The 13,058-nt window shown below is 33.0% G+C and overlaps 1 pseudogene; it reads right to left on the bottom strand.

Annotated features, from left to right (window-relative positions):
- Nucleotides 1–9,579: 9,579 nt before the first annotated feature.
- Nucleotides 9,580–12,655, bottom strand: LOC115991182 (annotated as a pseudogene).
- Between the last annotated feature and the right edge of the window lie 403 nt (nucleotides 12,656–13,058).

Raw genomic sequence — 13,058 nt, 5'->3', positions numbered from 1 at the left:
ACAACGCTTGGTGGTTTGTCAGCTAATTAATGCAATGAGTTTCATAAAAAATTTCACTACATTGCACTGTTTCAAACTTTCTACACTGCACTATTTCTCTTCTATTAATGTTTCTTGAATGTTGGCTGAAAATTGGATTCTTATTGTTTTGCAGGTAGGGATTTGGCATTTTGTTATTTGGGTTATTTGGCAATACAACTACAAGACAAGGACAGTCAGGTATTTACCAGTCTCTCCTTTATTCTGTACTGTTTCTTACATATTTATTGGTAATATGTTTATAGAAATAATTTGAAATTGGAATGTGATTGCATATTTAAGTTTCTTGGTTATCTCAAACTTGGTTTTATGTTTGGTTAATTTGTTTCATTTCAAGATTGCCATTGCTTTTATTACCTCTATGTACAATTTGTATTTTATCGAAGAATCATGTTTTTCTAATTTCTATATTGCACATTTGTATTCTGAAGTTAGTCCGTGGATGTTATATTGTGTATTTGCCAAAACCCTTTTTTAGTCATAGGCAATTGTACGTTGCAGTGGTTAGGGTTACAAGCAGAAATAGACTAAAATTTCTGAAACAAAAAATATTGTGTATAAAGAAGTTTTTACCAATCTTTGAGTCAAGGAACCAACTAATAGAGGTAACATAATTTATATTGTAAAAGTCACTCATAATTGCTTTGCACTTATATTATTTATTTTTGTGTTTATCTTATTCTCCAAATTGATTTAGCCACTTTGTTTGGAGTAGTTTCTATTTAGGTCTTTAAGTTATGTTTTTCTCTTTGCTTTTTGGTTTGTGCATTAAATATGATCAAGTTTTTTGATATTTGTATGGATTGGTTTCAGTTTAGGTCTTTAGGTTATAATTGTTTTGATTAAGTTATTTGAATAAAATTGGTTTTAGTTTAGTTATTTTTGTTAATTTGTTTGTATTTATCTATCTATGGTGATTGGGTTAAAACACAGAGGAGCGGATTTAAAGAACTTAAGAGAGTCTTAGTCTCTTTTGGGCACTTTGAATATTGAAATAAAGCAAGAGTTTATTCTAGACAAAGATATAAGCAATTCAAATCAAGTGGGAATGAAAAAGTAAATTAGGCATTTTCCCTTAATCTATATAAGTAGTAACGTGAATCTCTATGGAGGGAAGGCTTTTCAATTCCTTAATAGGTTCTAGCTTTCTTTTAACATTTTTTGTGTTGGCCTGTAATGATTTTTTCCGAAGGAATCTTTGCCTAAGTATATATATTTTAAATTATCAATATATATTTTTTGCTTCAATTTCGGAGCTTGGTGGGCTTTGACATCATCAACTATAGTTTTAGATGCTCTAAAAAACACTTTTATGGTGACATGCTACATAATATTTAACAATGCTATTACTTGGTTCTCTTTTAGAATAGCATTTTGTTATTGCCTATTGGCTTTTCTTTCATATATGACTGTTAGAGACAATTTTGTGATGCCATCTCTAATCACCTATCCTCTAGATCATATGAAACTGTATATCGTTAAAATATTTCATTGCGAATCCCTATAGTTTTTTTTTTTTTTTTTTTGATTAGTCCCTATAGGTTTTAAATGCTTATATTGTGATTGAGTTATATAATTTCTTGTATGTATGCAATAAATCTTTTATTTGATCAAATTGTCACACCATTCTTGAATATTTAAGAAAAAAATTAAAGTGGTTTCTAAAACAATTTTACTCTTGAGGAAATTTTCTTGTCGATGGGCTGTAATTGTTATAGTTTTTATTGTCTTATCAAAGTTGGTGCTAAATTTGATGTCTAAACTTCTTTACTGTTTAGATGAAGAAGTATTAAAACAAAGAACATGGAACTGACTACAACCATGATTCTCTACCAAATTGCTTCCAAGGATATTCTCATCATTTACTGTTTTCTATCTTTGACAAGCTAATTAATTTTTTGTATCTTTGTTATACTACTATGTTTTGTTTGGGTTCAATTTTGTTGTGTTACATTTACAGAGTAGTATTTATTCTATGGAGTATCTAAATGAAAGTTTGAATTATTATATAGACAAACAGAAAGAAAATTAGAAAGTCAAGATCAGAGTATCAAGGATGTGGGATGCAATCAACTCAAAAAATAATGAAATTATTAGTTTAGATATGATTTTAATTGATGAGCAAGTTTGTTTTTCTTTTATAGCTTTTGATATTGTTCGATCATTATATAACCTATGTACTCTATCTATATAAAATTGATGCACTTTACTTGCAGAATAATGACTATAATCTCAAGTATGGATGGGAATTCTTCAAGAGGTTCACTTTTTATCTCTCAAGGAAGTAATTGAATTCAGTAATTGAATTCATGTTATGATTAAAGCAGATGATGTAGAAACTTTGTGTTAGTTGCATTGTGATAATTGGTAGCTATTTGCATTGTACTAAGAATTGATGCAAAGTTTAGGATGTTTTGGTAGATATTTGGCATATTCTTAAAAAAGGGCTTAGTGAATAGTGAGAAATATTAATACAAGTTGTGTTTGCTTGCTTCATGTTAATAGAAAGTTGCAGGTTTATTCAAATGTTAATAAGATGAATTGACCATTGTTGATGATCGTTTTGGAAAGCCCAATATAAAGAAAAAGCCCAGCAACATGGGTAGAAAAGAGTTAGTAAGTGAACAGAAAAACCATTAAACCCAAGCGGTAGGAATAATGGATCGCAGGCCCATGAAATAAACAAATGGGCCTTGAGGAAGCAAACAGGCCTAAAGGAGCTCGAAAAGAGAGAAGTAGCAAACCCATGGGCAAAATGTGATGTAGAAAAGTGAGAATGGGTCGCAGTAGGCCTGAAGTAATGAAAGTAAAGAAAGTAAGGGGTTGATGGAAAGTCCATGAGCCCCAAGGAAGAAGGATAAAGTAATTAGGTCAGGGAAGCCCAAAGAAGTTAGTAAAAGCCCATAGGAACACAAGACTAGAAAGGGCCGAGGATACCCAAGGAAAGTAAATGGGCCGAGGATGCCCAAAAGGAAAATGGGACACAAAAGCCCACAAGCAACATAACCAAGAAGCTCAAATGACTATACTGGGTCATTGAGAGAAGAATAAGCAACAAGCCCAAAGAGGCCCAGTAAGCTTGGGTCAAATAACACCACAGCAGGAATAGTAGAGCGGTGCGGTAGGAAACGCAAAGACTGCAGAAAAAAGCAAGAGAGTGGGCTGAAGGAGAAAAAGCTTACAATCAAGCAAAAGCCGAGCCCCTGAAGGGAGCAGGCTCTAAAGAATGAGAAGCCAAAAAATGGCTCATGCCATAAGAAGCCAAGGATGGGCGGCAGAATGTGCAGACAAGCCTCCAGACCATAGCGAATGCATGAGCAACAGGCAGATTTTGAACATATATGGAAGTAAAGCACACGCAAGGCCCGGACATCATTAGCATGTACCCAGCCAATACAAGAGGTGGTGAGGTCATAGGTCAGAGGTAAGAGGGCATGGTCTGGCAGTGGGGAGAGGGGAAAACCTATTCTGGGGTTCCTGCTCAGGCTCTTTTGGGATTCCTGCTCAGACTCTTTTGGGGGAAATATCCTGCTGGGATAACATACCACCCAAAGGAAGTAAGGATGAGCTAAGACCACTAGGTCCATGCCTTGAGAGATAGGTAGAGAGAGAGAGAGAGAGAGAGAGAGCACCCACACCGTAGCAAATAAGAGTGTCACGACAAGCAAACAAACAAAATAGTCTTCTTTGTCTGGTGGCATGGCTAGCACAGGTAAGTAGTGGTGGCTGAGTGACTGACACACCAGTAAGTGGTCGGCAAGGACACCTAGACCAGACAAAGGTTGTTAAAGGCTAAAATAGTAAAATCCGATCACGGCAGACACTATATAAAGGACCCTTACCATGCATAGGAATGGGGATCACAATCACGGTAATAGTAATCTCTAGGAGAAAATCATAACATAGGAGAGAGCACCAAGAAAGGAAGAAAGAAAAACAAAGGAAAAATAGAAAACTTAGAATGGCAGGCATGCACCAATAGGTTGGTCTCCTCTCTCCCTCTAAAAGTCGTGCTCTCTATCAAAGACAACAGATCCTCATTAGACATAAACCATCCAGGCCCATTCCCTCAAAGCAATTAATTTCTTTCCTTGAGAAGATTATTCGCATTGAGGAAGTGGTTTCCCTTCTTGGTGTCAGCTCCATAGCATTACTTGGCATGGCAAATTGATTTTCCCCTCTTTAATTCAAACAAGCCTATTATTATTATTATTATTATTCCCCCATTTATTTCTTTACTTTTTTGTGTACGGGGTGTTTTTTTGTCACTCCCTTTTATTCATTTTGTCTAGTATTTCTTGTGTTATCTTTATTATATTTGCCTACCATAACTTCCTCGTAGCGGCTCTGCCTGCCATGGGCATGTGATCAAAGTTTGGCAAACGGGGCGTAGTTCGTGCACAAATCGGACCAAGGTGGGTTGCAATTGGACCGGTTTCAAATCCCTTATCCAGAAAACTTGGGCCTAGTGCGGCAAGAGGTAGCCCAACCCAGTATTACAAAAAGGCCCACCACAACCATCCCACATTATGAAATCAGAAGGCAATACAATTTTATATATTAAATGCAAGAGAGTATAACTTATCGTCAACAAGTGGAACAAGAGTTCATATTGATTTGGAAATTCCTAAGACTGCTAATTTCAAAGATTAGTAAGTGCTTTGTTTTTTATTCACGCTTTTTATGTATTTCAGTATTTATAGTCTCTACAATCCTATATCTAATATCTTTATGTAATATAACAGGCTGGTGGAAAGTAACCAAACAATAGTAGAAATGCCAAAACAATTTAAATTACAAGTGACAATTCAAGAAGAAATGAACATCAACAGAAGAACCATAAGTGAAATAACCAAAATTATGTGGGACTATAATAATGAGGTAAGAAGAAAGAAAACCTTGAACAATCACATTGTGTCCTTAACATTGCTTTATGTACTATAGACCTGCTTTTACAAAATTTAATTATAAAATTGTGAATTGATTGATATTCATTAATTAAATGGAAAATCTATGTGGAAAAGAATTTGTTTTCCAAATAAACTAAATGACTATAATCTTAAGTATAGAAGGGAATTCTTCACCGTGAAGAAAGTTTTTGAATCTTTTGAAGAAATTGACAAAGGAATTCAACTTAATAAAACGACAAAAGTATGTATTCTTTAATATAGCAAAATTGCAAATTTGATTTTTAACTTCTATATGTTGTAATAGATTTCTCAACCTGTTCTATTGCCATACTTACATTAGTGATACTTCAAATGAATGTAACAACAGCTTATCAAGTGATGTGCAACTCACACCAATATCTGTAATCAAGGAAAACAAAAGGACATATTCAATGATTCCTACGAAGCAACAAAGAAAGAAGATACAAAAAACACATTAAAGTTTTCTTTGAATTTATTTGAAATATTGATTAAGTACTTTAAATTTGTGTTTCATTCATTTAATGGATAATTGAGGATGCAAAGGATTTGATTCTTCATTTTAATTTAAACTTAAGTTTGATTTCTATTTTTCATTACATAATTTATTGTTTCATATCAAAGATAGGAAACTATGAAACTGGAATCCAAATGTACAATCAATGAGGAAGAGAAAAAGAATAATTTACATCTTTATACAAAATAGCTTTCCCGTGCATCGCACGGTTTAGTGACTAGTTATTATTATTATTATTATTATTTTCTTGGGTAACTGTGGGATATTAAGTCCATCTCATGTGTGTGTTAGAGAGACTTGGCATGGCTGAAACAAATTCCCGCCTGTAGTGGCTGAATCAAGGTGGCAATTAGAGAAAAGTATAGAAATGTGGTGATTGAAAGTGACTTAACTTTTAACCAAAAAAAAAAAAGTGACTTAGCTAACACAGTTTCAAAAACCCAAGGGATAGTACATGATATCATTATCTTGGTCTTTGTCACAACCTAGTTTTATCTAGGCTGGCTAAGATCTTATAAAATCTCATAATGCAATTGTATTATTGTAATATAAGTTGATTCAAGATGCATTTCAAAGGTGTATGATATAGTGACTACTCTAGAGTAACGCATTCTTATTTGCCACCTGAAACATGAAGAACACAGTTTCTTGGCATATTCACATCTCCATGACTAGACACATGCAAAATACATAATGTAAAGGAACAAAACAATAGCTCTTTATCAATGTCAATAATATATTTCTGAACTTGATTGAATTTGAAGTTTTGACTAGATTTTTTTCTTCTCTCTAAGTTTTAACTTTGATAAATTGACTAAGTATGTTACTACACTACTCTTGTTAAATTATTAACGAATAGTTGAACTATTGCTTAGTCTTCCTCTCATGTTACTAAGTTGATGAAAACAACATAACTGATATGGCAGAGATTGATCCTTGCTTATATTTTCTTTGTATTTTTTTTTTAATCCAAATGAGCTCTCCCTATTTCTAATTATCTAGGTACATAGTCTCGCACCTATCATATATAATCTCTCTCACTTTTCCCTTTCATTTTGGCATTTGAAAAGCCAAATCACTCCATAATTAGGCAAAAAATAATGCCAAATTATGTCTCTTTCCCTCATAACATTATTCTGCCAAATTGCTCCATGATCATGCCTTTTGATACAAATGTGCATCTAAGCATTGCCGAATTACAATTTTGAATTCATGTTTAGAGTATTATGTATTGCAAGCAAAAATTTGGCAAATTTAACTTGACAAAGAATAATTTGTGCAGTTTTACCATGAAGTGGACAAGAAAGCATTTCCGTTCACTGAAATATGCTAAGAAGCATGTCAAAATGGAAGCAAATGAAACTGAGGAAACTCTTGAGGCCTCACAACCTGGTGGACATTCTAAGCATGTTGTAAAGTTTTTTGTGAATAGACATGAACAAACATTTGTATATATATTTTTGTTAACACAAGGTTAGTGATGTTGCTGCTTGCTGCCTGTGGCTGTTTAAGGGCAGTTTAGAATGTAAAAAAATTCTTCTTGTATATTTTTTGGGATGTACAAAACTTTTATATATCTTTTGGCAATTTTGTGTTGGGAACTTGTGATTTGTTGTTGGGAACTTGTTTATGGAACTTGTGATGTTGGGATGTAACAAAATCCTAAGTTGTGATAGCAAGAAAAAAAAAAAAAAAAAAAAAAAAAAAAAAAAAAAAAAAAAAAAAAAAAAAAAAAAAAAAACGCGGCTATAGGTGGTTCGGTTCCAATGTAACTGAAAAAGGGGTCTATAGTCGTGTTTTTTACAAACGTAACTCAAATCAGGGTCTATAGCCGCGTTTTTAAAAACGCAGCTATAGGTCCGCTTTTAGCTATGTTTAAGTTTATAAAGCGTGGCTATAGCTCCGAAGCTACAACCACAGTTATAAATGCAGCTCCACGCTGATCTATAAAAACGCAGCTATAGGTCTCAGCCTATAGTTGCGGTTAGAAAAACACGGCTATAGACCCGTAGGGTGCTATTGCTACAATGCATAGGCCTGGTTTGTAAACGTGGCTATAGGAAACGCGGCTATATCCTATAGCTGGATTTTTGGGGTCTATGGCCGCATTTTTGAAACACGGCTATAGACCCCTTTTTTGTAGTGAGAGATCGAGAGGCCTTGAAGTCAAACCGTAAAACCTTGTACATATTGATTATATATAGGCCTTGAACTACATCAAATGGGTCAATCGTGTTTCACAACTTAGGCCTCTTTGTTGATGGGCTATCCAATATATAGGATTAGATTGGATACAAGAATTGACAATGGGCCAATGGTAATGGCGGTAACAAATCACACATTGGTTTTAGTGGCGTCGACAAGTGAGGCCGGTTCCCTTGAATTAATAAATGGTTTAGATTAAGTTTACCACTTTATTTTTTGTATTATTTCTCTCATGAAGATGTGGGGAAAGCGGGATTAAGATTTAGGATTACCTTATTCTTATGAAAAACCTAACATGGGCATGATCGCATGGCCAAACTAGGAACCTAGATCCTTAGCTTAGTTAAAGTACAAAACTTATGTACAGTGTTGTTACTTAAGTTCCATTCTTAAGATTCTACCATGTGACTATTTAACTAAAAAATACACTTTCATCTCATGAGAAAAATACCACATGGCAAAATCTTAAGAGGAAAACTTAATAAACAGTACCTAAGTATTGTACCTAAGTCTTGCCCTAGTTAAATGTTATGTAAAAAGAAACTTAAATGTAGGATTAGTTTTCAATTCAGCCCATTATCTGGGGAAGCAGACGGCTGCAGACCTCTTTTTGGCCTCCTTGCTAGGGGGCTATCCAACTAGATAAAATTAACAGGTAAATTTGTAATGCTTAATTATGTAGTAAAATTTATAAAATCCTTAGTATCATTCAAATGAATTAATTATATTAAATCATGAGAATAATGAATTTTAAATAAAAATAATAATATAGAACATTAACTAAATTGATGAAAAAAATTAAATATTATTTAAATGATATAAAAATATATAACGGCTCACTTAACTTTTTTGACTTACGTATATGTAAATAAAATATGTATAAATTTATTAAACTATATATAAAATTAATTTAAATATAAATTAAATGGCTAATTGTTATGGTACCTATGAGAAATTCATTGTTTTAGCCAAGACCCAAGCCGTTAATTTTTCAGCCACAAGGTCCACGACTTTAGAGTTCCAAGTCAGCAGTATGAAAATCATAGTGTATACATAAACTTAAATAGGCTGAAATAGGCATTTGCCTTTTTTACCAAAACTTTTCAGCAAAATGCTCATATTTTGAAATTATCTAGCAAAATACCTCTGTTTTAAACTCAATTTTCTAAAAATTGAGTTTCAATGAAAAACTCGATTTTTAGAAAATCGAGTTATGTGAAATCAACTTAAAAAATAAATACATGGAACTCGAGTTCCATGTAAAATTTCTCACATTACTCGATTTTCTAAAAATTGAGTTTCAAAACATGGACATTTTACTAGATAGTTTTAGAATAGAAGCATTTTGCTACATCTTTTGAATGAAAGGGGCCAATGCCCATTTTGACCCACTTAAACATATATAAAACAAAACACCAAATATATTTGTTTAAAAGGAGGGGAATTCCAAATACAACATAAGACACTTTCATTACATTATGTAAAATGTTTTACAAACCCATCATACTTATTTTGCATGGTAAGGACAAGACCATACACTTATGACTTAACCTAGCTAGATACCGATTCAAGTTACAAATCACATGTCGTGTGTTATTAGGAGGATAAGAGCAATTACACAGATGTTGTTATATATACATTTACAAACATGAAAAAGCAATTGAAATTGTGACTTACAATAATAATTTTCAAGTTGAAAATTATTATTGTAAGTCACAATTTCAATTGCTTTTTCATTTTTGTATAAAAATGTGTGTAACAAAGTGTGTGTAATAAACGCCACTTTTATTAGAATACAAACATTATAAATAGTAAAATGACAAGTTTTATTAATGAAAATTATTAGGTACTCATGGAATACAGTAACTTAGTGCTTCCTCCTCTCATATTTCAATAAAGCATGAAAGGTTCAACGAGCAAAAACATGATATTTTTCCGTGTGCCTTGGTCTTGAACACCAAATCCATCTCCATTTTGGTAAAGGCTATGTGCCATACGCGCAGTATTTGTAGCAATATTAACAAATTTCTGCGTCAAATATTGATTAAAGCATTGCCCTCCAAGTTTTGTTTATCATTCCTTGAATGTGCATCCGGGCTATTTCCTCTGAAACATTCGCTTCTCTCATATAACATACAATTGATGAAGGAGCATCGCCTCTCTCTTGCTCAGCCTGTTACAAGTTATTGTACCAATTTATGCTCCATAATGAATGAACAAAAATATAATAAATGTTCTATAAGGAATGCATAATAAGAAAATAATTATTATAGGGTTCTTTATTCACTTAAAGGGAATAGTAATTAACACAGAAGTCACTAGATCATTGCAGAGTCGAATTATCATAGATATATTGTACACAATTTTTTGATTTTTCTCCAGAAAATCTTCGATTCCCTTTGTTACCTCATGTCCCATAGAAAAAAATTGATGAACCAAAAATATAGCGCCAGCCGATGAAATCAATGCATTGCTTAGATATTCTTGAAAGGATGGTGTGTAGCCCATGTTGTACCACTTTTCCACAAATAATGCATTACAAAAATCTGTCCACTATCAACCCAAAAAAAAAAAAAAAAAAAAAAAAAAGATTATCAATAAAAGATCCAATGACTGATACCTACCTATTGTGTATATTCCACATGATAATGATCGGGGAAAAAAAAAAAAGATATTCTCAAAAAGTACCACTTTTTTTGTATGAGGTAATAATTGATTCGAGCCCTTCTCGTTTTGAATTTCATTAGCGATTTCATTGACCGTATTGTAGAGTGCTAGGAAGCAATTCTTCAAACACTCTGGCAGGTGTTGAGTTTCACTGACATCCCACCTAAATTTAATATTTTGGTCAGAATTAAAACAACCATATGTGCCTATTTTATATGCTGCAATACTAACCTATTTACGGCATTGGTGAACAGCTTTAGTTCTTCCAGTGTGAATAAACATCATAAACATCATCAATTATCGCTATCAGATTAGTGACTTTAGTTAGCGATTTTCTTAGATATGTGTACTTAAGCTCGGAAGCAAAGCCCACCGAGCACATAAAACTTTCAGCCAGTCGGTCTCTAGCGAAACTCAAGTCCTTTGAGAGGCCCAGATTTCTCCACCACCTAAATGACACAAAAGGAAAATGTAAGTTCTTTTCTCAATTTCTCAAAAAAAAAAAAAAAAAAAATGGTTCTTTTCTCAATTTCTCAAAAAAAAGTTCCTTTCTCAGTTTCTCTCCTGCTATATTATATATGTTGTGCATAGTGAGTTCCTTATTTAAGATATTCACAGATTACTATTTATTTGTCGCTATACTCACCAGGATGATTCCCTCAACTCTTTTTGAAGTGTGGCTTGAACTATGTTGAAATGAAGTTTAGCAAGTTCAAGTAACATAGCATTCATATGTCTGTCTTTCTCATATGCGTTGATGTGCCATTTGACGTCAAACCACTGCAATCTCCTTTGTGATGGAAGCTCAAAAACATGGGACACTTGTTCAGCAAGGTCAGAGTCTAAATTAGGAATACAATCTTTGAGAGTTTCTGTTGAGAATTCTCTAGCAGCGTCCATGAGGTCTTCACCTTCTAAAGCCAAGTGTGAGGCCTCCAAAAGTTCAAGCATTTCTTTAATATTTGTGCGTGTGCTTTTCTTGAACAAACCGGCTTTTTCAGCCATGAAGCCTCTAAACATATCTGAATTCCATATGATGAACTAGATTTAAAAGCAAAGTATAATTGGGGATGAACTTGAATAAGAATAACAAGATTTTTTTTTTTAATGCTAAGGTTATTTTACCTTGTGAAACTTCATAGCCATGCTGCCTAAGAAGCCTAAAGCATAGTGCAGTAATGTAGAGATCCTCTTTTGGACTAGGATTTTTATTCTTAGTGGATGATATGATGTCTAGAGCCTCCTTGATTTCCACATCAAAATGGCTGTCTAGGCCTAACTTTTCAACGATGTCAATGAGCTCTAACTTTGCCACTTTGTCAACTGCTTCCGCAAACAAATCCTTTACATTCACTATCAGCTTCTGTGCCTGTCTTTCGTATTCCTGCCCCTGCAAAATAGTTTACGACTTTAGCATTTTCCTTAAAAAAAATTTCTTTCAAAACCTTAATTTTGTTATGTTCACGCTATCATCTAATTGAGTTAGCATGTGAATTAATAGATTAGTTAGCTAATAAATTTCAAGTTAGGTTTGATTGGAGAACATTACAAATGCCCACATATATAATTTAGAACGTGGTTTTGTCCACTAATAACATATCAACTTAGAAAAGCATCCAGTTGATGGGATGAATATTGCAAATTAACCTCAAACTAATCAAGATGTTCATTGTAGAACTTTTATATGTACGGGCACATTATATGAATGTTATGCAAATAATACACAAACAAATAAAATTTTAAGGGAATGCTAAAGCTACTGCATAGTAATAAATGTCATTCACATCAACAACATAATAAATAAAATTTTAAGTATTATTATTTTTTGTTTTGAATTTAAAGTTAATCTTTCAATTTCTAAAGCTTATGTAATAAAATTTGTAATCTTCCTGACACATAAAACCGTACAAAACATAAAATAAGAAAGGAAATCAATAAAAACGAAGTAATTTTAAGACCACACCTTTTTCCACAACTATCTCATATGGCTATATGTTTTTATGTTACATTCACATGAAATCATTCCTTTTTCAGAATTAGAATTATACAAAAATTTTGACACAAAAAAAATGTGGTCCTAGATTTTTGGACAAAAAACATAATATTTCCACCCAAATAGAACATAGTTGGGAACCATTCTTACGTCATATATGCTGGAAAGAGACTCTAGGTAATCATAGTTCCAAATGTTTGGCTTATAATTGGCAGATCATCTTTGATGTACCACATCACTGGCTGGAGGATTCGTCTTGCATGGTAAAGTTTGCTGCAAAGCTTGCAATTGTTTCTTAAACTCCATACAGATGGAATTACATAGAAGGAAAAGCTAAAGGAAAAGTTAAGAAAGTTTGAGTTGAGGAATGCAAAGCTGATGGATTTCCAAAACTTGTTTCGGACTGTTTTATATAGGCAATGAGGCACACAAAATGACACATATAAGAAAGCAATAATTCAGAAAGCAATAATTCTAGGGCCTACGTAGAACTTTATATATTTTCAGTCAAAAAAAAAAAATCATACGTAAAACCTAGCAACTCTTAAATATCTGATCAGTAGGACGTGGCGGAGCCACATATTACTGAGTAAGTGCAATGCTCTCGCTCAAATTTGAAAAAGATATGGTATATTCTACTTAATATTATAGATCGAGAATCTTGAAACTTGTTATACCACATAAATTCTGTATGATCAATTATGAGTTT

The sequence above is a fragment of the Quercus lobata genome, chromosome 5 (assembly GCF_001633185.2).
Source record: "Quercus lobata isolate SW786 chromosome 5, ValleyOak3.0 Primary Assembly, whole genome shotgun sequence".
In the NCBI taxonomy this organism is placed as follows: Eukaryota; Viridiplantae; Streptophyta; class Magnoliopsida; order Fagales; family Fagaceae; genus Quercus; species Quercus lobata.
Note: the sequence above shows the minus strand (reverse complement) of the source record. Positions and strands in the feature narration are given on the sequence as shown.